Genomic DNA, 22,300 nt, shown 5'->3' with positions numbered 1-22,300 from the left:
TAGGCCAGACCAGGCAAGGACAGCAGATTTCCTTCCTTAAAGGACATTAGTGAACAAAATGGGTTTTTACAGCAATCGACACTGGTTTCATGGTCACCACTTTTTAATTCCCAGATTAATTGAATTCAAATTTCACCATCTGCCATGGTGGGATTTGAACCCGCATCCCCAGAACAGTAGCCTGGATCTCTGGAGTACTAGGCCAGTGACATTACCACTACACCACCGACTCCCCACAAGTTGGTATAAAAGGTGGCAGCTTTGATTTGATTCAATACGAATCTCATTTCAAAATGCAAAAATTACAGCACTAAATTCCTTCAGAGAAAAGCTGAAATGAACTTCATCATAGAAATTTGTAGCACAACAGGAGGCCATTTGGCCCATTGTGTACATGCCAAGCGACAGGTAGCCATCCAGCCTAATCCCACTTTCCAGCCTTGTAAGTCATGGCACTTCAAGTGCACATCCAAGTACTTTGTGAATGTTATCAGAGTTTCTGCCTCTACCACCGTTTCAGGCAATGAGTGCCAGATCACCACCACCCTTTGGGTGAAAACAATTTCCCATCTAAACCTCCTACAGCTTATCCTAAATCTATGTCTCCTGGTTATAGACCCCTCAACCAAGGGGAATAGGGCCTTTCTATCCACTCTATCTGGACCCCTCATAATTTTTGACGCTTCAATTAGGTCTCTCCTCAGTCTCCTCTGTTGCAAAGAAAACAACCCTAGCCTATCCAATCTTTCCTCATAACTAAAATTCTCCAGTCTGGGCAACACTCTCGTAAATCTCCCTCTGTACCCTCTCTAGTGGGGTGACCAGTATGTCAACCGGACCACCTTATCCACCAGTCCAGCCACCTTCAGGAATCTGAGGACTGCACTCCAAGGTCCCTCTACACTTCTCAGTATCCTACCATTTATTGTGTATTCCCTTGCTTTGTAAGCCTTCCCCAAATGCATTACCTCACACTTCTCCATATTGAACTCCATTTGCCACTGTTCCACCCACTTGACTAGTCCACTGATATCTTCCTGCAGTCTCAAGCTTTCTTCATCATCAACCACCACAGGACCACATTTTGTATCGTCTGCAAACTTCTTGATCGGACCCCCTACATTCAAGTCGAATCATTTATATATTATATAAAAGTAAGGGACCTAGTACTGAGCCCTGTGGAACCCCACTGGAAACAGTCTTGCAGTCACAAAAACACCCATCGACCATTAATTACCCTTTACTTCCTGCTGCTGAGCCAACTTTGGATCCATAGGCTTTTACTTTCGTGACCAGTCTGCCATGTGGAATCTTAACAAAAGCCTTGCTAAAATCCATGTAGACTACATCAAATGCACTACCCTCATCAATCCTCCTTATTACCTCCTCAAAAAATTCAATGTTAGTCAGAAATGACCTTCCCTTAACAAATCTGTGCTGACTGTCTTTAATTAATCTGTGCCTTTCATTAATCCCTCTTTCTAAATGAAGATTTATTCAGTCCCTCAGAACCTTTTCTAATAATTTTCCCACCACCAAGGCTAGGCTGACTGGGCTGTAATTACTTTCTATCCCTTTTTCCCTTTTTAAACAATGGTACAATGTTAGCTGTCCTTCAGTCCTCTGGCAACACACCTGTAGCCACAGAGGATTGGAAAAGGATGGTCAGAGCCTCCGATATTTCTTCTCTTGCTTCCCTCAACAGCCTAGGATATAGTTTGTTAATGCATTGGGGGCTCATCCACTTTCAAAGATGTTAAACCCCTTAATACTTCCTATCTTACTGTGTTAATTTCAACTAATATTTCACACTCCTCTGCCTTGATTGCAATGTCTCTCTTTTATGAAAACAGATGCAAAATATTCATTAAAAACCATATCAATTTCATTTGCCTCCACCGTTTACCCTTATGGTCCCTCACAGGCCCTTCTCTTTCTTTAGTTTTTCTATTGCTCTTTATGTAAAAAATCTTTGGGTTTTCCTCGATTTTACTTGCCAATACATTTGCATGCCCTCAGCTAAATCACATCTCAGCTTAGTAAAATTAGCTTTTCCCCCCAATTGCGATCATGGTTAGAACCATAGAAAAGTTACAGCACAAAAATGAGGCCATTCAGCCCATCATGTCTGCACCAGTCGAAAAAACTAGCCACCCAATCTAATCCCACCTTCCAGCACCTGGTCCATAGCCTTGCAGGTTACAGCACTTCAGGTGCATGTCCAGATACCTTTTAAGAGTTAAAAGAGTAGAAGGTTTCTGCCTCCACCACCGTTCCTGGCAGTGAATTCCAGACACCCACCTCATGACCCCTCTAATCCTTCTACCTTAAATCTGTGCCCCATGATAATTGACCTCTCTGCCAGGGGAAAACAGGTTCTTCCTGTCGACTTCATCTAGGCCCCTCATAATTTTGTACACCTCAATTAAGTCACCCCTCAGCCTCCTCTGTTCTAAGGAAAACAACCCTAGCTTATCCAATCTTTCCTTATAGCTGCAACTTTCAAGCCCTGGCAACATTCTTGTAAATCTTCTCTGTGCTCTCTCCAGAGCAATTATGTCCTTTCTGTAATGTGGTGACCAGAACTGTATGCAATACCCCAGCATTTTATACAGTTACAGCATTACATCCCTGCTTTTGTATTCTAAACCTCAGAAAATAAAGGCAAGCGTTCCATATGCCTTCTTCACCATTCTATCTACCTGTTCTGCCACCTTCAGGGACCTGTGGACATGCACTCCAAGGTCTCGCACATCTTCTACCCCTCACAATATCCTTCCGTTTATGGCATATTCCCTTGCTTTGTTTGCCCTCCCCAAATGCATTACCTCATACTTCTTCGGATTGAATTCCGTTTGTCACCTTTCCACCCACTCAACCAAACCATTGATATAATTCTGGAGGCTACAGCTATCCTCTTCACTATCAACTACACGGCCAATTTTTGAGTTATCAGCAAATTTCTCAATCATGCCTCCCACATTTAAGTCCAAATCATTAGTACATACCACAAACAGCAAGGCATTGAGCCCTGTGGAACGCCACTGGAAACCACTTTCCATTTGCAAAAACATCTGTTGACTACTATGCTTCCCATCACTGAGCTAATTTTGGATCCAACCTGCCACATTCCCCTGTATCCCATGGGCTTTTACTTTTCTAACCAGTCTGCCATGCGGGACCTTGTCAAATGCCTTAGTAAAAATCCATGTAGACCATATCCACGGTACTACCCTCATCAATCCTCCTTGGTGACTATCCCTGATAATCCGTGCCTTTCTAAGTGGCAGTTTATTCTGTCTCTCAGAATTGATTCTAATAATTTACCCACCACTGAAGTCAGACTGACTGGCCTATAATTATTTGGCCTATCCCTAGCACCGTTTTTAAATAATGGTACAACATTCGCAGACCTCCAATCCTCTGGCATCTTGCCCATATCCAGTGAGGATTTGAAGATGATCCTCTGCGCATATGCTATTTCCTCCCTGGCTTCCTTTAACAACCTGGGATGCAATCCATCCGGCCCTGGCGATTTATCCACTTTCAAGGATGTCAGACCCTTTAGTATTTCCTCTCTCATTATGCTCATTGTATCTAATATTACACACTCCTCCTCTTTTGCTACAATGTCTGCATCATCACACTCCTTTGTGAAGACAGAGACAAAAAACTCATTAAGAACCCCGCCCACATCTTCTGCATCCACGCACAAGTTCCCTTGTACATCTCTGATAGGCCCTACCCTACTCAATTAATCTACTTGATAACTTCTCTACTTCTCTGGAACTCACTGCCTGAAAGGATGGTAGAGGCAGAAACTCTCATAAGCACTTGAAGAGCCGTAACCTACAAGGCTACGGACCAAGAGCCGGAAAGCTGGATGGCTCCTCGTCAGCCTGTGCAGGTTCTTTCTTTCTTTTCTTTTGGGCCTCCTTATCTCGAGAGACAATGGATACGCGCCTGGAGGTGGTCAGTGGTTTGTGAAGCAGCGCCTGGAGTGGCTATAAAGGCCAATTCTGGAGTGACAGGCTCTTCCACAGGTGCTGCAGAGAAATTTGTTTGTTGGGGCTGTTGCACAGTTGGCTCTCCCCTTGCGCCTCTGTCTTTTTTACTGCCAACTACTAAGTCTCTTCGACTCGCCACAATTTAGCCCTGTCTTTATGGCTGCCCGCCAGCTCTGGCGAATGCTGGCAACTGACTCCCACGACTTGTGATCAATGTCACACGATTTCATGTCACGTTTGCAGACGTCTTTATAACGGAGACATGGACGGCCGGTGGGTCTGATACCAGTGGCGAGCTCGCTGTACAATGTGTCTTTGGGGATCCTGCCATCTTCCATGCGGCTCACATGGCCAAGCCATCTCAAGCGCCGCTGACTCAGTAGTGTGTATAAGCTGGGGGTGTTGGCCGCTTCAAGGACTTCTGTGTTGGAGATATAGTCCTGCCACCTGATGCCAAGTATTCTCCGAAGGCAGCGAAGATGGAATGAATTGAGACGTCGCTCTTGGCTGGCATACGTTGTCCAGGCCTCGCTGCCGTAGAGCAAGGTACTGAGGACACAGGCCTGATACACTCGGACTTTTGTGTTCCGTGTCAGTGCGCCATTTTCCCACACTCTCTTGGCCAGTCTGGACATAGCAGTGGAAGCCTTACCCATGCGCTTGTTGATTTCTGCATCTAGAGACAGGTTACTGGTGATAGTTGAGCCTAGGTAGGTGAACTCTTGAACCACTTCCAGAGCGTGGTCGCCAATATTGATGGATGGAGCATTTCTGACATCCTGCCCCATGATGTTCGTTTTCTTGAGGCTGATGGTTAGGCCAAATTCATTGCAGGCAGACGCAAACCTGTCGATGAGACTCTGCAGGCATTCTTCAGTGTGAGATGTTAAAGCAGCATCGTCAGCAAAGAGGAGTTCTCTGATGAGGACTTTCCGTACTTTGGACTTCGCTCTTAGACGGGCAAGGTTGAACAACCTGCCCCCTGATCTTGTGTGGAGGAAAATTCCTTCTTCAGAGGATTTGAACGCATGTGAAAGCAGCAAGGAGAAGAAAATCCCAAAAAGTGTGGGTGCGAGAACACAGCCCTGTTTCACACCACTCAGGATAGGAAAGGGCTCTGATGAGGAGCCACCATGTTGAATTGTGCCTTTCATATTGTCATGGAATGAGGTGATGATACTTAGTAGCTTTGGTGGACATCCGATCTTTTCTAGTAGTCTGAAGAGACCACGTCTGCTGACGAGGTCAAAGGCTTTGGTGAGATCAATGAAAGCAATGTAGAGGGGCATCTGTTGTTCACGGCATTTCTCCTGTATCTGACGAAGGGAGAACAGCATGTCAATAGTCGATCTCTCTGCACGAAAGCCACACTGTGCCTCAGGGTAGACACGCTCGGCCAGCTTCTGGAGCCTGTTCAGAGCGACTCGAGCAAAGACTTTCCCCACTATGCTGAGCAGGGAGATTCCACGGTAGTTGTTGCAGTCACCGCGGTCACCTTTGTTTTTATAGAGGGTGATGATGTTGGCATCGCGCATGTCCTGGGGTACTGCTCCCTCGTCCCAGCACAGGCATAGCAGTTCATGTAGTGCTGAGAGTATAGCAGGCTTGGCACTCTTGATTATTTCAGGGGTAATGCTGTCCTTCCCAGGGGCTTTTCCGCTGGCTAGGGAATCAATGGCATCACTGAGTTCCGATTTGGTTGGCTGTATGTCCAGCTCATCCATGACTGGTAGAGGCTGGGCTGCATTGAGGGCAGTCTCAGTGACAGCATTCTCCCTGGAGTACAGTTCTAGGTAGTGCTCAACCCAGCGGTCCATCTGTTTGCGTTGGTCAGTGATTATGTCCGATGGGCCAAATGGCCTCCTTCCGTGTTGGAAATTTCTATGACTCTATTTCTATGAGGTTGATAGATACAGTTTCATCTAAACCTAATTTTATTTTGAAATTTTAGTAATGATATTTTGATAAATACTGGACATTTTACAGTTCCATGCTCCACAAAATAAAAACTGAGATGAAGAGCTATCTTGCATTACCTGTTCTTTAAGCAAAAATAAGCCATTCATTAACTACCATTTCAGATTGTCAATCTCATCCCAATCCTTGAATTTGGGCTCTTGTAAACTTATAGATGCAATCCATTCTCTCTTCCACTCCTCATTTACTTCCCCCTTATTGGTCACTTATTTCCTATATACCAGATTAAGCACCTCGGCTGCACACTGATAGTGGTAAAAAATCTATAGAAACGGCAATTTTAATAAATTTCCAAATTACTTTCTTTTGACCTTTCAGGAAGTAATATATAACTTGTTTATCTTTTTGTATATTTATTCATTCATGAGATGTTGGCGTTTCTGGCCAGCAATTATTGCCCATCCCTAATTGCCCTCGAGAAGGTGGTGGCGATTCATCTTCTTGAACCGCTGCAGTCCATGTGGTGAAGGTAGGAAGTTCCAGGATTTTGACGTAATGACAATGAAGGAACAGCGATATATTTCCAAGTCAGGCTGGAGTGGAACTTGGAGGGAATGGCGTTTCCATGTGCCTGCTGCTCGTCCTTCTAGGTGGTAAAGGTCATGGTGTGGGAGGTGCTATAGATACAGCCTTGATGAGTTGCTGCCATGCATCTTGCAAATGGTACACTGCAGCCAGGTGAAAGTTTAAGATGGTTAATGGGGTGCCAATTTAACAGACCGCTTTGTCCTGGATCGTATTGAGTTTCTTGAGTGTTGTGGAGCTTGTTCTAATGAATCTTAATTTTTAACATAAGAAATGCAGTGGTTAGCACCGCAGCCTCACAGCTCCAACGACCCGGGTTCAGTTCTGGGTACTGCCTGTGTGGAGTTTGCAAGTTCTCCCTGTGACCGCATGGGTTTCCTCCCACAGCCAAAGACTCGCAGGTTGATAGGTGAATTGGCCATTGTAAATTGCCCCTAGTGTAGGTAGGTGGTAGGAATTGAGGGAAGGTGGGGATGTGGTAAGGAATATGGGGTTAATGTAGGATTAGTATAAATGGGTGGTTGTTGGTTGGCATAGACTCGGTGGGCCGAAGGGCCTGTTTCAGTGCTGTATCTCTCGATGACTATGACGCTAAATAAGGGGAGTAGGCCATTCAGCCCCTCAAGCCTGCCCCACCATTCAATAAGATCATGGCTGATCTGCCCCAGACCTCAACTCCTCTTTCATGCCAGCTCCTCAAAACCCTCGACTCCCTGATATTTCTAAAATCTATCTACCTCCTCTTGAAATACCTTCAGCGATCTAGCCTCCACAACGCTCTGGGGGAGAGAATTTCAGACATTCACTACCCTCTGAAAGAAGAAATTCCTTCGCATCTCAGTTTTAAATGAGTGACCCCTTATTCTGTAAATATGTCCCCTAGTTTGAGATTCCCCCACTAGTGGAAACATCTGCTCAACATCTACCCTATCAAGCCCCCTCAGAATCTTGTACATTTCAATAAGATCACCCCTCATTCTTCTAAACTCTAATGAATAAAGGCCAAACCTGTTTAGCTGTTCTTGATAAAGACAACCCCTTCATCCCAGGAATCAGCCTAGTGAATCTCTTTTGAACTGCCTCCAATGCCAGTATATCCTTTCTTAAATACGGGGACCAAAACTGTACACAGTACTCCAGGTGCGGCCTTACCAACACCCTGTACAGTTGTAACAAGACTTCCCTATTTTTAAACTCTAACCCCCTAGCAATAAAGGACAAAATTCCATTTGCCTTCTTAATTACTTGCTGCACCTGCATGCTAACTTTTTGTGTTTCATGCACAAGCACAGTGGCGCAGTGGTTAGCACCGCAGCCTCACAGCTCCAGCGACCCGGGTTCAATTCTGGGTACTGCCTGTGTGGAGTTTGCAAGTTCTCCCTGTGTTTGCGTGGGTTTCCTCCGGGTGCTCCGGTTTCCTCTCACATGCCAAAGACTTGCAGGTTGATAGGTAAATTGGCCATTATAAATTGCCCCTAGTATAGGTAGGTGGTAGGGAAATATAGGGACAGGTGGGGATGTGGTAGGAATATGGAATTAGTGCAGGATTAGTGTCAATGGGTGGTTGATGGTCGGCACAGACTCGGTGGGCCGAAGGGCCTGTTTCAGTGCTGTATCTCTAAACTAAACACCCAGATCCCTCTGTACTGCACTTTTTTTGAAGTCTCGCTCCATTTCAATAATAGTCTGCCTTTTGATTCTTCCTACTAAAGTGCATGACTTCACACTTTCCTACATTAAACTCCACTCACTCAACCTATCCCCTTGCAGATTCCTTATGTCCTCATCACAACATGCCCTCCCACCTATTTTTGTATCGTCTGCAAATTTGGATATATTACACTCTGCCTCCTCCTCCAAGTCATTAATATAGATCGTAAATAATTGAGGCCCTAGGACTGATCCTTTTGGCAGTGCACTAGTTACGTCTTTCCAAGCTGAAAAAGACCCATTAATCCCGACTCTCTGTCTTCTGTGAGTTAACCAATCCTCAAGCCATGCTCATACATTACCCCCACTACCGTGGCTCCTCTCTTGTGCAATAAACTTTTATGTGGCACCTTATCGAATGCCTTCTGGAAATCCAAATACACTACATCTACCGTTCCCCTTTATCAACTCTACTTGTTATATCCTCAAAGAACTCTAGCAAATTTGTCAAATATGATTCCCCTTTCACAAAACCATGTCGACTCTGATTGCATTATGTTTTTCGAAATGTCCTATTTCTTCCTTAATAATGGGCTCTTGCATTTTCCCAATGACTGATGTTAGGCTGACTGGCATATAGTTTCCTGCTTTTTGTCTCCATCACTTCTTGAACAGGGGCGTCACATTAGCGGTTTTCCAATCCGCTGGGACCCTCCCGGAATCCAGTGAGTTCTAGAATATTTTGACCAATGCCTCCACTATCTCTGCAGCCCCTTCCTTTAAAATCCTTGGATGTAGGCCATCAGGTCCTGGCAACTTGTCTGCCTTTAGTCCCATTAGATTGTCAAATAATTTGTCTCTCGTGATAGAGACTGTTAGAAGATCTTTCCTCCCATTAGCTCCTTGCTTATCTGATATCTGTGGGATGTTTATAGTGTCCTCCACCGTGAAGACCACTGAAAATATTGGTTGAAATTATCTGCCATTTCCCTGTTCCCCGTTATCAGTTCTCCAGTCGCATCCTCTAAGAGTCCCACGCTCACTTTAGCTACTCTCTTTTTATAAACCCGTAGAAGCTCTTGCTGTTTGTTTTTATATTTTTTGCCAATTTACTTTCATAATCAATTTTCTCCCTCTTTATTAGCTTTTTAGTCATCTGCTGCTGGTTCCTAAAAAATTCCCAATCCTCCGGCCTACCACTAATTTTCGCTGCTTTGTATGCCTTAGTTTTTGACTGGATACTCTCCTTGACTGCCTTTGTTAACCATAGGTGGTTTATCCTTCTCATCGAGTCCTTCTTTTTGACCAGGATAGATTTTTGCTGAGCGTTATGAAATATCTGCTTAAATGTCTGCCACTGCTCATCCACTGGCCTTCCCCTTAGACTATTTTCCCAGCCTGCTTTAGACAACTCTTTCTTCATACCTCTGTAATTGCCCTCGTTTAAGTTGAGGACACTGGTTTGAGACCAGAGTTGCTCGCCCTCAAACTGAATTTGAAATTCTACCATGTTGTGATTGCTACCCCCGAGAGGATCCTTAACTGCGCTCTCTTATTAATCCTACCTCATTGCACATTACTAGATCTAAAATAGATCCTGGTAGGTTCTGCAATGTATTTCTCTAAGTAATAATCCCTGATGCATTCTACAAATTCGTCTTCCATGTTACCTCTGCCAATCAGATTTGTCCAGTCAATACGCAGATTAAAATCACCCAAGACAATTGTAGCACCCTTCTTACACGCCTCCATTATTTCCCCATTTATACTTTGTCCTACAGTGAGGCAACTCTTCGGGGGCCTATAGACGACTCCCATTGGTGATTTCTTCCCCTTGTTATTCCTTATTTCACCCAAACTGATTCCAAATCACGATCTCTTGCACCTTTATCATTACTCACCACCGCACTGACACCTTCCTTTATTAACAAAGTTACACCACCTCCTTTTCCTTTTTGCCTATTTTTCCAGAACATCAAATACCCTTGAATATTGAATTACCAGTCTTGGTCACCCTACAACCACGTCTCTGTAATAGCTATCAAGTCATACTCATTAATTTATATTTGTGCCATCAACTCAACTATCTTGTTAAAAATACTGCGTGCATTCAGATAAAGAGCCTGAAGCTTTGACTTTTTGCCATTAATACTCATTCTGGTTCTAATTTCTCCTGCACTCTTTTGCTTATATTTTCTGCCGCTTCCCGTCATACTTTGATTGCCGTTCGCCTCTTCACTACCCTGCACCTCTGCTCTCTCGTTTCTTTTTGATTTTTCAAACTTCACTTCAATTGAATCCTCCCCCCCACTAATTAGTTTAAAGTCCTATCTACAACCCGAGTTATACAATTTGCCAGGACACTGGTCCCAGCATGGTTCAAATGGAGCTCATCCCAACGGAACAGCTCTCTCTTTCCCCAGTACTGGTGCCAGTGCCCCGTGAATCGGAACCCATTTCTCCCACATCAAGCTTTGAGTCATGCATTTACCTCTCTAATCTTATTTACCCTATGCCAATTTGCAATTTTAGTTTTATAATTTCAAGGCTAAAAATGGAATAGCAATCAAGTTCCAAATACTCATTCAAGGCAGCGTCTCTTTTCGCATGGCAACTCAGAGGCCAAATGGTTACCTTATCTCCAGGAAATATATTTTCCTATTGTTTTCAAACAAACACTTCCAAACTACATAACTTTAGTGCTCTGGACTGTATTATGGATATAAAGAGAGCAGCAACAATAACTTGTATTTATACAACAACGCCTTTAACATAGTAAAGCATTCCAAGGTGCTTCATAAGAGCATTATCAAACATTTTCATACAGAGCTAAGGGGATATTAGAAGCAATCTGAAGGAGGAGAAGAGAGAGGTGGAGTGGCAGAGAGGTTTAGGGAGGGAATTCCAGAGCTTTGGGGCTTCATTGGCACAGCGCCAATGGTGGAGGAATTAAAATTGAGGATGCATATGAAGCCAGAATTAAAAGAGCACCGATATCTCAGAGGGTTGTAGGACTGGAGGGGGTTGGAGAGATAGGGGAAGGTGAGGCGATGGAGGGATTTGAAATCAAGGATAAGAATTTTAACACTGAGACGTAGTCAGACCGGAAGCTAGTAAGTGGGTCAGTGAGCACAGGGACGATGGGTGAATGGGGACTTGGTGAGAGGTAGGACAGGGCCAGCCTGGTTTTGGATAGCCCAAGTTTACAGAGGTTAGAATAGTCAAGTCTAGACGTGACAAAGGCACAGATGAGGGTTTCAGCAGCAGAGGTGGAATCAGTTGATGTTACAGAGGTAGAAATAGGCAAAAGAGATGCCTAAAAGCAAATGAGGATTGCAAGATATTTTGAAGTCCACAAATGAGGCAAGACCTTCCAGAATAAAACACTTTCAATCTCTGCGACCCTTTGCATTAAATTTTTTTTTTTTTAATTCATTCATGGGATGTGGGTGTCACTGGCCAGGCCAGCATTTATTGCCCATCCCTAATAGCCCTTGAGAAGGTGGTGGTGAGCTGCCTTCTTGAACCGCTGCAGTCCATGTGCGGTAGGTACACCCACAGTGCTGTTAGGAAGGGAGTTCCAGATTTTTGACCCAGCGACAGTGAAGGAATGGCAATATAGTTCCAAGTCAGGAATGTGTGTGACTTGGAGGGGAACATGCAGGTGGTGGTGTTCTCATGCATTTGCTGCCCTTGTCCTTCTAGTTGGTAGAGATCGCGGGTTTGAAAGGTGCTGTCTAAGGAGCCTTGGTGCGTTGTGGCAGTGTATCTTGTAGATGGTACACACTGCTGCCACTGTGCGGTGGTGGAGGGAGTGAATGTTTGTCGATGGGGTGCCAATCAAGCGGGCTGCTTTGTCCTGGATGATGTCGAGCTTTTTGAGTGTTGTTGGAGCTGCACTCATCCAGGCCAGTGGAGACTATTCCATCACACTCCTGACTTGTGCCTTGTGGATGGTGGACAGGCTTTGGGGAGTCAGGAGATGAGCTACTCGCCGCAGGATTCCTAGCCTCTGACCTGCTCTTGTAGCCACGCTATTTATAAGGCTACTCCAGTTCAGTTTCTGGTCAATGGTAGCCCCTAGGATGTTGATAGTGGGGGATTCAGCGATGGTAATGCCATTGAATGTCAAGAGGAGATGGTTAGATTCTCTCTTGTTGGAGATGCTCATTGCCTGGCACTTTGTGTGGCGCGAATGTTACTTGCCACTTATCAGCACAAGCCTGGATATTGTCCAGGTCTTGCTGCATTTCTACACGGGCTGCTTCAATATCTGAGGAGTCACGAGTGGTGTTGAACATTGTGCAATCATCAGCGAACATCCCCACTTCTGACCTTATGATTGAAGGAAGGTCATTGATGAAGCAGCTGAAGATGGTTGGGCCTAGGACACTACCCTGAGGAACTCCTGCAGTGATGCCCTGGAGCTCAGATGATTAACCTCCAACAACCACAACCATCTTCCTTTACGCTAGGTATGACTCCAAACAGTGGAGGGTTTTCCCCCTGATTCCCATTGACCTTAGTTTTGCTAGGGCTACTTGATGCCATACTCTGTCAAATGCTGCCTTGATGTCAAGGGCAGTCACTCTCACCTCACCTCCTGAGTTCAGCTCTTTCGTCCATGTTTGAACCAAGGCCAAAATGTGTCAAATGACCAAGTTAGCAGGCGTTAGAGGGGCTCAAGAAGGGAAAGTCCTCCTCAGACTTGGTTTTTGCAGACAGGAGAAAGGGGTTTTCTCATTCTACTTTCAGCAAGGGCTTTGCAATAAGTAACAAAGAATCAAAAGGATAATGTTCACAGCCAATTCCATAAACCATTAACATTTGGAGTTGATGATCGAGAATCCAAGGATTCCTCATTTTTTTGCAGACAAGACAAAGGAAGGCTGCTGGACCTAGTGCTCTAACTTGTGAAGACAGGGCTTCAAAAATTACCTTGCTTTCACTGAAAATATGTAGATGTATTGAAACAGCTCCGTGCATAAGCAGTAAATTCTAGACAATTAACTATTCAAAAAAAAAGCTGAACAAAGAATTCATTTAAAAAAATCAAAGCTATGGCAATAATAGAAATACAGGTCATAGAGTTCTGCAGAACAGATTTATTCATGTTTCTGTTAACATGCCAGCTTTATGGCTGTAAAAGACAAAAACTTGGGAACCTTTCGGTGAAGTCCAAAAGTAACGCAATACGCAAATGATGGGCAAAATTGAAACCCACAAGCCGTATTACAAGCAGGTCTGGGAGAAATCTTTTCAAGGGCTAAGAAATTGCTTGACGAATGGCCTAATATCCTTGATTCAGTTTAGTTAATTGTACTTACTTGAGTAATTCATTTGAACATGCATTGTTGTATTGTTTTCAGGTGCAAGATCAGCATCTCCATTTCTTAAGTTTTTTTAAACATCGCACAAAATCATCAAAAAGTAAAAAAATAGGCAAATTTATTCAGGCATTCTTCTTGCATGCAAAACCAGCATCTCTTTTTTTAAACTCGCGCATAAAATTTTACCAAGTAAAAATGGAGCAAATTTATCAAATTGCAGCAGGTTCATTTATAAGTGAATGCCTCACTAATGCACCAAGTAAGTTGGATAAAACAGCAGTACTGACTTGGTAGTTGTAAGGCATTAGCCAACATATGTGCAACGTTGATAAGCAGAATACTGATTTTCATTTAAAAGCCATGAAAACCCTTAACATGACCACCTACAAGGTACAAAACTTTGAAATCTGGAGAAAAAGCAATCTGCTCCACATGTAAGGTAAAGAGCCAGATAGCCAAAATTTGCCTCGAGACATTTTGTCCTCCAGGAAAACCAGTGGTTCAGGACAACAAATGAAAACGTTTAAGTCAATGTTTTCAATTCAGTCCTACCGCAAAGTAAACTAAAGAAAAAGAAATGCAAGAAATTTCTGCAAAATACACACCTGAAAAGTATTGCTGGAAAAGAGAATGCAATCATATTCTTCGATTACTCAACATTTAATGGTGTGATTGAAGTACTAATGAAATGAATTTTCTTCATAGATTATTCAGTGTTCAATTGGAACAAAAGTATTTTCTAAATTTACCCCAGTAGATTCCAAACACAGATGTGCATTCAAAGTTTTCTATCTCAATGGTCGAGTTTGAGATCTCAGCTGGCCAACTAGATGAAGCACTGCATTGCAATATTAGGGCGCTACATGGAGGGGCAATGCGTAAATAGAGAGAGAACTGATAGGATGACTTCATTAACCTGATGAATTCAGCTATTAAATAATGACAATAAAACGCTGCATAAAAAATTGAGAATACTTAAATATACTTTAAGCATAGGCACATTTTCATACTGCCACAAAGCATCAAAGCATGCACTTGTGCAAGTCTATGAGCCAGATAAGGAAGCTAAGCACTCATGATCAGCAATCACATCTGAAGACAAATCTGACCCATATATATGTTTTATATATATGGGGGTTTTTTAAAATAAAAATAGTTAATATGCTAATGGATTAGTATTTGTGAGCATTGTGAATAGAAATATGCATTCAGCATACTGCATCAAGAGCCAAAAAGGAAAATCAAGAAATAATTCCATCCAAAAGTCTACATCAATTACAGCGACAGCTCTAATCCTCTCACCTTGTACAGTATAGTATTATAAAAGGATAAATATAGAGCATGGAATGTGAGTACTTTGGAACTAACAGTAAAATTTATTGGGAAAGTAAGTGCTCGTACATGGTGTTCCAATCACGAACACATTAATGCCAAAAATGTATATGTAAAGTCACCATTAAGCAGCTTGAAATGTAAAAGCTTCATTCAGACCTGCAGCCATAAAAATACAACACACTATTTATTCAAACCCTTACAAGTAAAATTTCTGTTATGTAATGTAACATTAAAATAACGAGCATCGTAATTTAGGTAATTCTCTTTCAGTCCACTGGTGCCAACCATGCACTGTCAGAGGACTTCTATTGGCAAGTTCTCCAAAAATATATATAAACTCACACACACACAGACTGAAAGCACAGAAGGAGGCCATTTGACCCTGTGTCAACTCTTTGAAAGAGCTACCCGATTAGTCCCATTTCCCCACTGCCCTCAAATTTTTATTACATATCAAATTCCCTTTTGAAAATTACTACTGAATACCATCCTTTCAGGAAGTACATTCCAGAACATAACTCGCTGCAAGAAAATTCTCATCTCTCCCTGCCTTTTTTTGACAATTACCTTTAATTGTTGCTTTGGTTATCAACCCTTCCGGCAGTATAAACAGTTTCTCTGTATCCACGCTTAAAAAAACCCTTCAAAATTTTGAACACATTTTGTAATTCTCTCCTTAAACTCTGCTCCAAGTGGAAGAATTCCAACTTCTCTGGACTCCCCGCATAACTGAAGTCTCTCATCCCTGGTATCATTCTAGTAAATCTCCTCCAGTAAATCACTGTCGTCACACTTCCCAATGTGACTTAATAACAATTTATCTCCACAGTAACAAATGGTAATAATTATTTGTGAAGCTGTTTAGTCTCTTTAGTGGATCAGCAGGTAAATTCAAATAATGATTTTGTAGAACTGCCCTGCCATGAGTTACCATATTTAGTAGAGGGGAGATTTTTTTCTTGGGGTGGTGAGAGGTTGATGGAGAGGTGGGGAAAAAGACAAAGACAGAAAGTCACACACACATACATACGGACATTGGATTTATGTCTTTATTGAAAATCTTGCACTTGCTTTATTGTGAAAATATTTCCTTTGTAAGTGACATTAAAGATAGAAAATGCTTACATTACTGGTAAGTTTACTCATCTCAAACTATCAATGCCTTTTCATTTAAGCCATCATTATTTATACTCCAGTTTCTGGCTGTCTTTCTGCTGGAACCTTTGCTAAAATAAGAAACTGGAGATCAATGCAGTCCACTCATTTTCAATCATCATACAATCCTGCAGAAGAAAACAATAATTTGTTTCTATTGCCCCTCTAATGTACATTATCATTAATGCATCCACTGTGCCCAGCTTTCATGAGAAATTGTAACATAGGCAGTATAGAATTAAATTTTAAAAAGGACCAACTGTCCATTTCAGTTCCACTGAGATCTCAATTTTATAGGTGTATAAAAGAATGAGAGAATTATTCAATGACACCCTAGCATTTGAAAATTAAATGACTAGTGACAGATGGGAAGTTTTGGCCTCGACCTGCTGTTTGCAAGCAGGCCTACCAGCAGTTTTATATCATGGCCAACTGGGACACCTTGACTGCATTTTTACTACCTTGCTGAGGAAGTAATCAGAATTACTCAACAAGAGAGCTCATGCAATCATATTCCTCTACTCATGTTCTGCCAGTATGAAATCAACAATGCAGCATTTCTACTTTTGTAACATTTAAAAGGACTTCTTAAAAACAAGTTTAACTACTTTTGGGTATTTGTTGTTCTTCAGAATATGGCAGACAATAAAGCATAAAAAGGGCCATTAATAGTTCAATAGCCAGATCTTTAAAATAAACTGCTGGTAAACTTTATTTACTGTATATTCTAGCAGAAAGTTACTGTCAGTTTGGTTCAGTGATAGAACTCTCACTTCTGAGTCAGAATATTGAGAACTAAAACCCTACTCCAAGACTTGGAACACATTACGTGGGCTAACACCACTGCAGTAATGATGGAATGTTTCATTGTCAGAGATGTCACTGTTTAGATGAGATGCGAGATACCATCTGCATTTTAAGGTGGACGTAAAAGATCCCAAGTCACTTCTCAGTCGAGAAAAATATTGGTCAGGTTGTTTGAGAGACCCTATGCATGTAAACTGGTCACCATGTTTGCCTCAAAAAAAATGCTATAGTATGCCCTGAGATTATAAAGGTAGCATATGACTGCAAGTTCTTTTTCTTCTTTACAATGACACAAATATAATTTAACCATGACGTAACTATTTTATATTTACAGTAGGAGGTCTTTTACGAATTCATTTGACTTTTAAATTTAAGACAGTGCTTCTTCTTTAACTGTCCTGAATACAAACCAGTCTCTTGTAAGATTTTCAAACTGCCATTCATGAGATTCTCCAACTTTTTTTTCCCACAGAACCTTTCAACTGTCTCTAAAAAAAAATGACTTTCCACACCTGAAAATTACCAGGAATTTGGATTTTGAATAGACACTCAAATTTGAAAAAATAACTGGGCCAGTCAGAGCCAAATCGAACCAATCCTGAAGTCTGTAAGTTGAAAATTGTGCATTGGCAAGGAGGCAATAATAATATTTCCAGAATAGACTTTAGCTGGTTGCTACATTCCCTTTGCACAATGACTGTGTTTTAAAGAAAGCTACTGAAACAACATTCGAAAAAATGTATCACTTTTGTCACAATGACCATTCCTACCCCTAAAACACGTTAATTTTCAATTAACAGTATGAGTTTAAATTAGACAAGAATTCACTGTTTGCGTGTGCCTTCTGTTTTTCAGAACTTCACACAGGAGATGCAACAGCTTCGGACACCAAACCTTCCGGCCCCACTCTCATGACAACTGCTACAATGCAGTATGCAGCGAACCGCAATTTTCTTTATTCTTTGTCGTCCTCTACCACCCCTACCCCCCACCTCTTGCTCTACAGATAAGTAAATGAATCTTGGGAAGTATAAGTGGATATAACCTGGTGTTTCGAAGGACAACATTTTATTTTTTATTATTTATTTTTTTATTTTAGAGATACAGCACTGAAACAGGCCCTTCGGCTCACCGAGTCTGTGCCGACCAACAACCACCCATTTATACTAACCCTACAGTGATCCCATATTCACTACCAATTTTCTTTTATTCCACTTTATATATTGGAGTGCTGGATAGTGACAAGTTAGACTAAGGATGTAGATATTCAAATTAAACTATGGTGGGTAATAATGTAGAGTCGCAAACCACGAGGTGTTGTTTCCTGATGGGATCATTTCTGATGAAAGGTCCATCAATATGAAATGTTAACTTTGTTTCTCTTGTTATGAAAGTGATTGTTTTTTTTTGTTAAAATATTTTTTGAGGAATTCATAGTCAAACTGAAGAAATGTTGCACCATTTTTTTTTCAAGAGTCATCAAGGGGACACTGAAGGAACTGGTTGTCACATAACAAGTTAAAAATAGAACAGAAACCCTGGTAAGAGGGGAAGAAGTGACAGGCGCACCCCTTGATCGGACAAGTCTGGGAGCAGCAGCGCATACCTGAGTGGGTAGAAAATTCACAAGCTTTAGGTTGTAGCGTCAGTGTGTTTTACCTTCTGGAGTGAGATAAAGCCTGCTGCTGAAGAAGTGTCAAGAAAGGAGAGAAGACCACAAGCCAGCTCGCTTTCCAGCAACGCCCTAAAAGATCCTGAGAAGTCCACTGTGTCAATTCATCTCGTCTCCTATCTTTGAAGAAAAGCCTACTAAATTACTTCTCAGAGCCGACTGGAAAGAACTGTTCTAAGAGATCCCACTGACCCGTCTACCTGTACTCGGAAGTTACACTGTATGCCAATTTTGGAACAAAATCTCATCTGTTTTCTGAAATGAGCAAATATACAGCCCAAGTGTTTTTTTTTGTCTATAACAGAGCTCTGAACCAAAATCCCTTTTATTTTTTCCAGTTAACTGGTGTATGTATATGTGTATGACAGTGTGAAGGGGCCAAGTAAAAATGGGACTTTAAAAATTTCAATTTGTGTGTTTATGCTTTACTGCATTACTAGTTAAGACTTGTTTTAGAATAAACTGATAATTTTGTTGTTCATTAAAGAAACCTGGTTAGTGTGTTCTATTCTGGGAAAAATAGAGTATATGATTGACCATATCAGTAAGTGGGAAAATTTAAAATATATGTTGCGACCTGTGGAGAAGTGGGACGAGAATAAACAGTGCACTCCTCCCGCCTCGGTCGTTACACTCTCTCCACAGATGCTGCCAGACCTGATTATTTCCAGCATTTTGTTTTTATTTCAGATTTCCAGCATCTGCAGTATTTTGCTTTCGTATGAATGTCAAGAATGTGATGAATTTTGATTTGTCCTGTAAAATAAACCTCAAAAACATGGACAAGACATTTTGACTCTCACTCATTTCTGGAGATCTTAACTGTAGTAAAAGTTAAGGAATGCTAGTCATAGAGTCATGTGATCTATTGAAGGTTACAGAAAAGTTTCAAATACCTCTCTTACCTACAGCTAAATATGGTCACAATTTAGCAAAGGGTGTGTTTCCATCTGTGTGGTTGAGAGGTTGCCAAAATTAAGATTCATTCTTACAGTAATGCAGAGCCAACCTGCAAGCTTTATAGTGAAATTTTTTGAATTTCAACTTTTGGAAATGCTGCAAACTCTCAAATATTTTACATTTTGCCAACTTTCAAAAGAAAGTAAAGCTCTATGTGCTCCAAAGCCTTTACACCAGCTAGTTTCACTTTCAATGTACTATAAATCTGTATTATGAATACAAAGTGCTGTAAAGGTGGGAGCATTCAAAGTTTAACAGAAGGATTTAACCACCTATTTAAATTTTTTTCCCCTCCAACATAACTACTCACAATGCATCCAACAGGGAAGGTTGTTTCTCGGGTCTCTTGGCTGCTGCCATTAGCAAATCCCTATGTTCACTTTCCCAGAATCATACAGCACAGGAACCAACTCTTTGAAAGAGCTATCCAATTAGTCACACTCCCCTGCACTTTCCCCATAACACTGCAAATTTTTGCCCATCCAGTATTTATCCAGTTACCTTTTGAATGGCCACAGAGTCAGCTGCACATGATTTGCATGTTGAAAGCCAATATAACACAAGACAAAATCTATCTCAGTATGCAAGCAGCTTATATTTCAGAAGCACCCAATATGAACACATTACCACTGCTCTCATTTCTCCCTCCTCTGGACCCAGCTTTTGCTGCCATGTTTGTCCCACCAACCCTTTCGTCATTTAATCATTCCTGCCAATTACCCCACCACCAAACATTCCCTCCTTTTCCCTGGTTCTGTATTTGCTTAAAACCTGTTCATCTCTAGCATCTTACAGTCATGATAAAAGGTCACTGACTTGAAATGTTAACTCTGTTTCTTGTTCCAGATACTGCCTAACCTTCTGAACATTTCCAATGTTTTGTTTTTATTTCAGATTTCCAGCCTCTGCAGTTTTTTGCTTTTGTTTCAGTATGAAGTGCCTGCCTGCAATCTGAAATTTCCCAATTTACACTGCAGGATGAATCAGGAGCAGAGAAAGCAACAATGGAACAACTGCATATGTGCAAATGTTTCATGCAACGTTCAAAACAACTGAGCATACACTATACGGGGGGAATTTATGCTCTCCCCCGTGGCAGGTTTGGATGTGGGATGGTGGCTGGGGGGGGGGGGGGGGGTGGGGGGGGTTGACCTTCCTGCCCCGCCAAATGAGGCCCATAAGTGGGCAATTAATGCCTAATTAAGGGCCTCGTCCCATCTCCGTTGGTATTAGCCCAGTGGTGGACGGGCCTGCCACTGGATGGGGAAGACACCAAGCAAACCCATGCAGGTTGCTTGCCGGCTCTGGAGGCAGGGGGCCGCCCTCATTTAAAGGCACCTAGTGCCTGATTGAGTGAGCCAGCATCAGGAGGGAGGTGGCCCGCTGAGAGCCACCCCTGCCCTTGCTGCCAACCCACTACACACCCTCCCCCGCGAAACCCCTCCTACCTGTAGCCTGGGTCCCTCAGTAATCCACATCAACCAGTGGGTGCATTACCGACAGCAGCCACCGTCTCTGCAGTGACGCTGCTCAGTAAAAGAACTGTCGGCCTCTGATTGGCCGGCAGCTCGCAGCAGGTTGGACTTCCGTCGCCAATCCCGGGGAAGGCCCTCCTTAAATGACATGTAATGCAGCAGGCCTGCACCAGAGGACGCAATGCAGGGCTCTCGCTGGTGCTTTTGCCAGTGGCTGGACCCCCATCACCCACATAAAATCCCGGTCTACATATTCAGTTGCTCAAAGTGACATTTTGATCCCAGACAAGCTCCAAACATTAAAAGGTCCAGAAAAGCCAGCAATGTGGAACACAGGAACTGGAGTAGCCCATTCAATATAAAAATTGCATTGCTGACCTGCATGGCCTGACTAAGAAAGCTGCCACACCAATTACAACAAATTTGGCCCACCAGAGAGAACCAGTCAGTAGCAGTTACCATTTAAGCTTCTTGCCATTAGTACTTTTCCCTGGGAGAGAAACCATCTTACAAGGTGATGTTTACTGCTTTCGGAGATAGGCATGTCATCTCATTTCTATTATAGATCTGCCTCTTAAGGCACCATAACAATAACACCCAGTTTGTTTCAACATAGTTATCAACATCCCATCCTCTTTATAGATACTTGCACGGTGTCATTTCAAACTAGACACTGCACTGCATAAATGAAGCTATATTTCAGCTTGTAATATAGTATCTGCACAAGGACTGCAGTCTAATGAATACAGTGTATAAAGTCAATGAAAGACAACATCTACCATACCTGACTGAAAAAAATATACTTGCTTATATAAGTATTTATGGATCCTGAAAAAGACAAACAGCTAATTGACAAAGTGGTCAAAATCAATGGAATTATGAGTATCTGATTATCAAGGATCTTCTCAACTGATGTGAAAATTTCAAATTACTTAATTTACTTGGCATGCACAACACTGTACTACATTCCCATCACAAATTGCTAGCATGTGGGTTGTCACTTATGATTTACCACAAGGCTAATTGCCTGGGATCACAGGGAGGTACCAGGTGCTTTGCCAAAAATGAAAGACTAATTTTTTATGCTTTTTTTCTGCAACTGGTGGCTAATGCAACAGATTGGTAAATCTCTAGAATAGTACGTTGCTCAGAAGACCTGGAGGGAAATCAAATGAATTACTTGGTAAGAAAGAATTCAAAATGTCAGAGTACTAGCTGACTTAACCAATGAATAGGAAAACCTGGGTTACTACTCACAGAATCAAGTGCTAGGTGCTAGTAATAGCTATACAAAAGACCTTCGCTTTTGTGCTACTACACTATCTTTTTAAGAATTGATTGTTTATATATAGACCATTAATGTTAAATACTTGACAGTTTTCTTGTTTCAACATAATCTGTTCACAA

General features: G+C 42.1%; 1 protein-coding gene across 8 annotated transcripts in view; it reads right to left on the bottom strand.

Annotated features, from left to right (window-relative positions):
• Nucleotides 1–22,300, bottom strand: part of ptprfa (protein tyrosine phosphatase receptor type Fa) — a 634,875-nt gene that overhangs the window by 423,635 nt on the left and 188,940 nt on the right. The gene's annotated exons all lie outside the window — the stretch shown is intronic.

This window comes from Heterodontus francisci, chromosome 8 (genome assembly GCF_036365525.1).
Source record: "Heterodontus francisci isolate sHetFra1 chromosome 8, sHetFra1.hap1, whole genome shotgun sequence".
NCBI lineage: Eukaryota > Metazoa > Chordata > Chondrichthyes > Heterodontiformes > Heterodontidae > Heterodontus > Heterodontus francisci.
The sequence above is the reverse complement of the archived record's forward strand: the minus strand, read 5'-3'. Positions and strand labels throughout refer to the sequence as shown.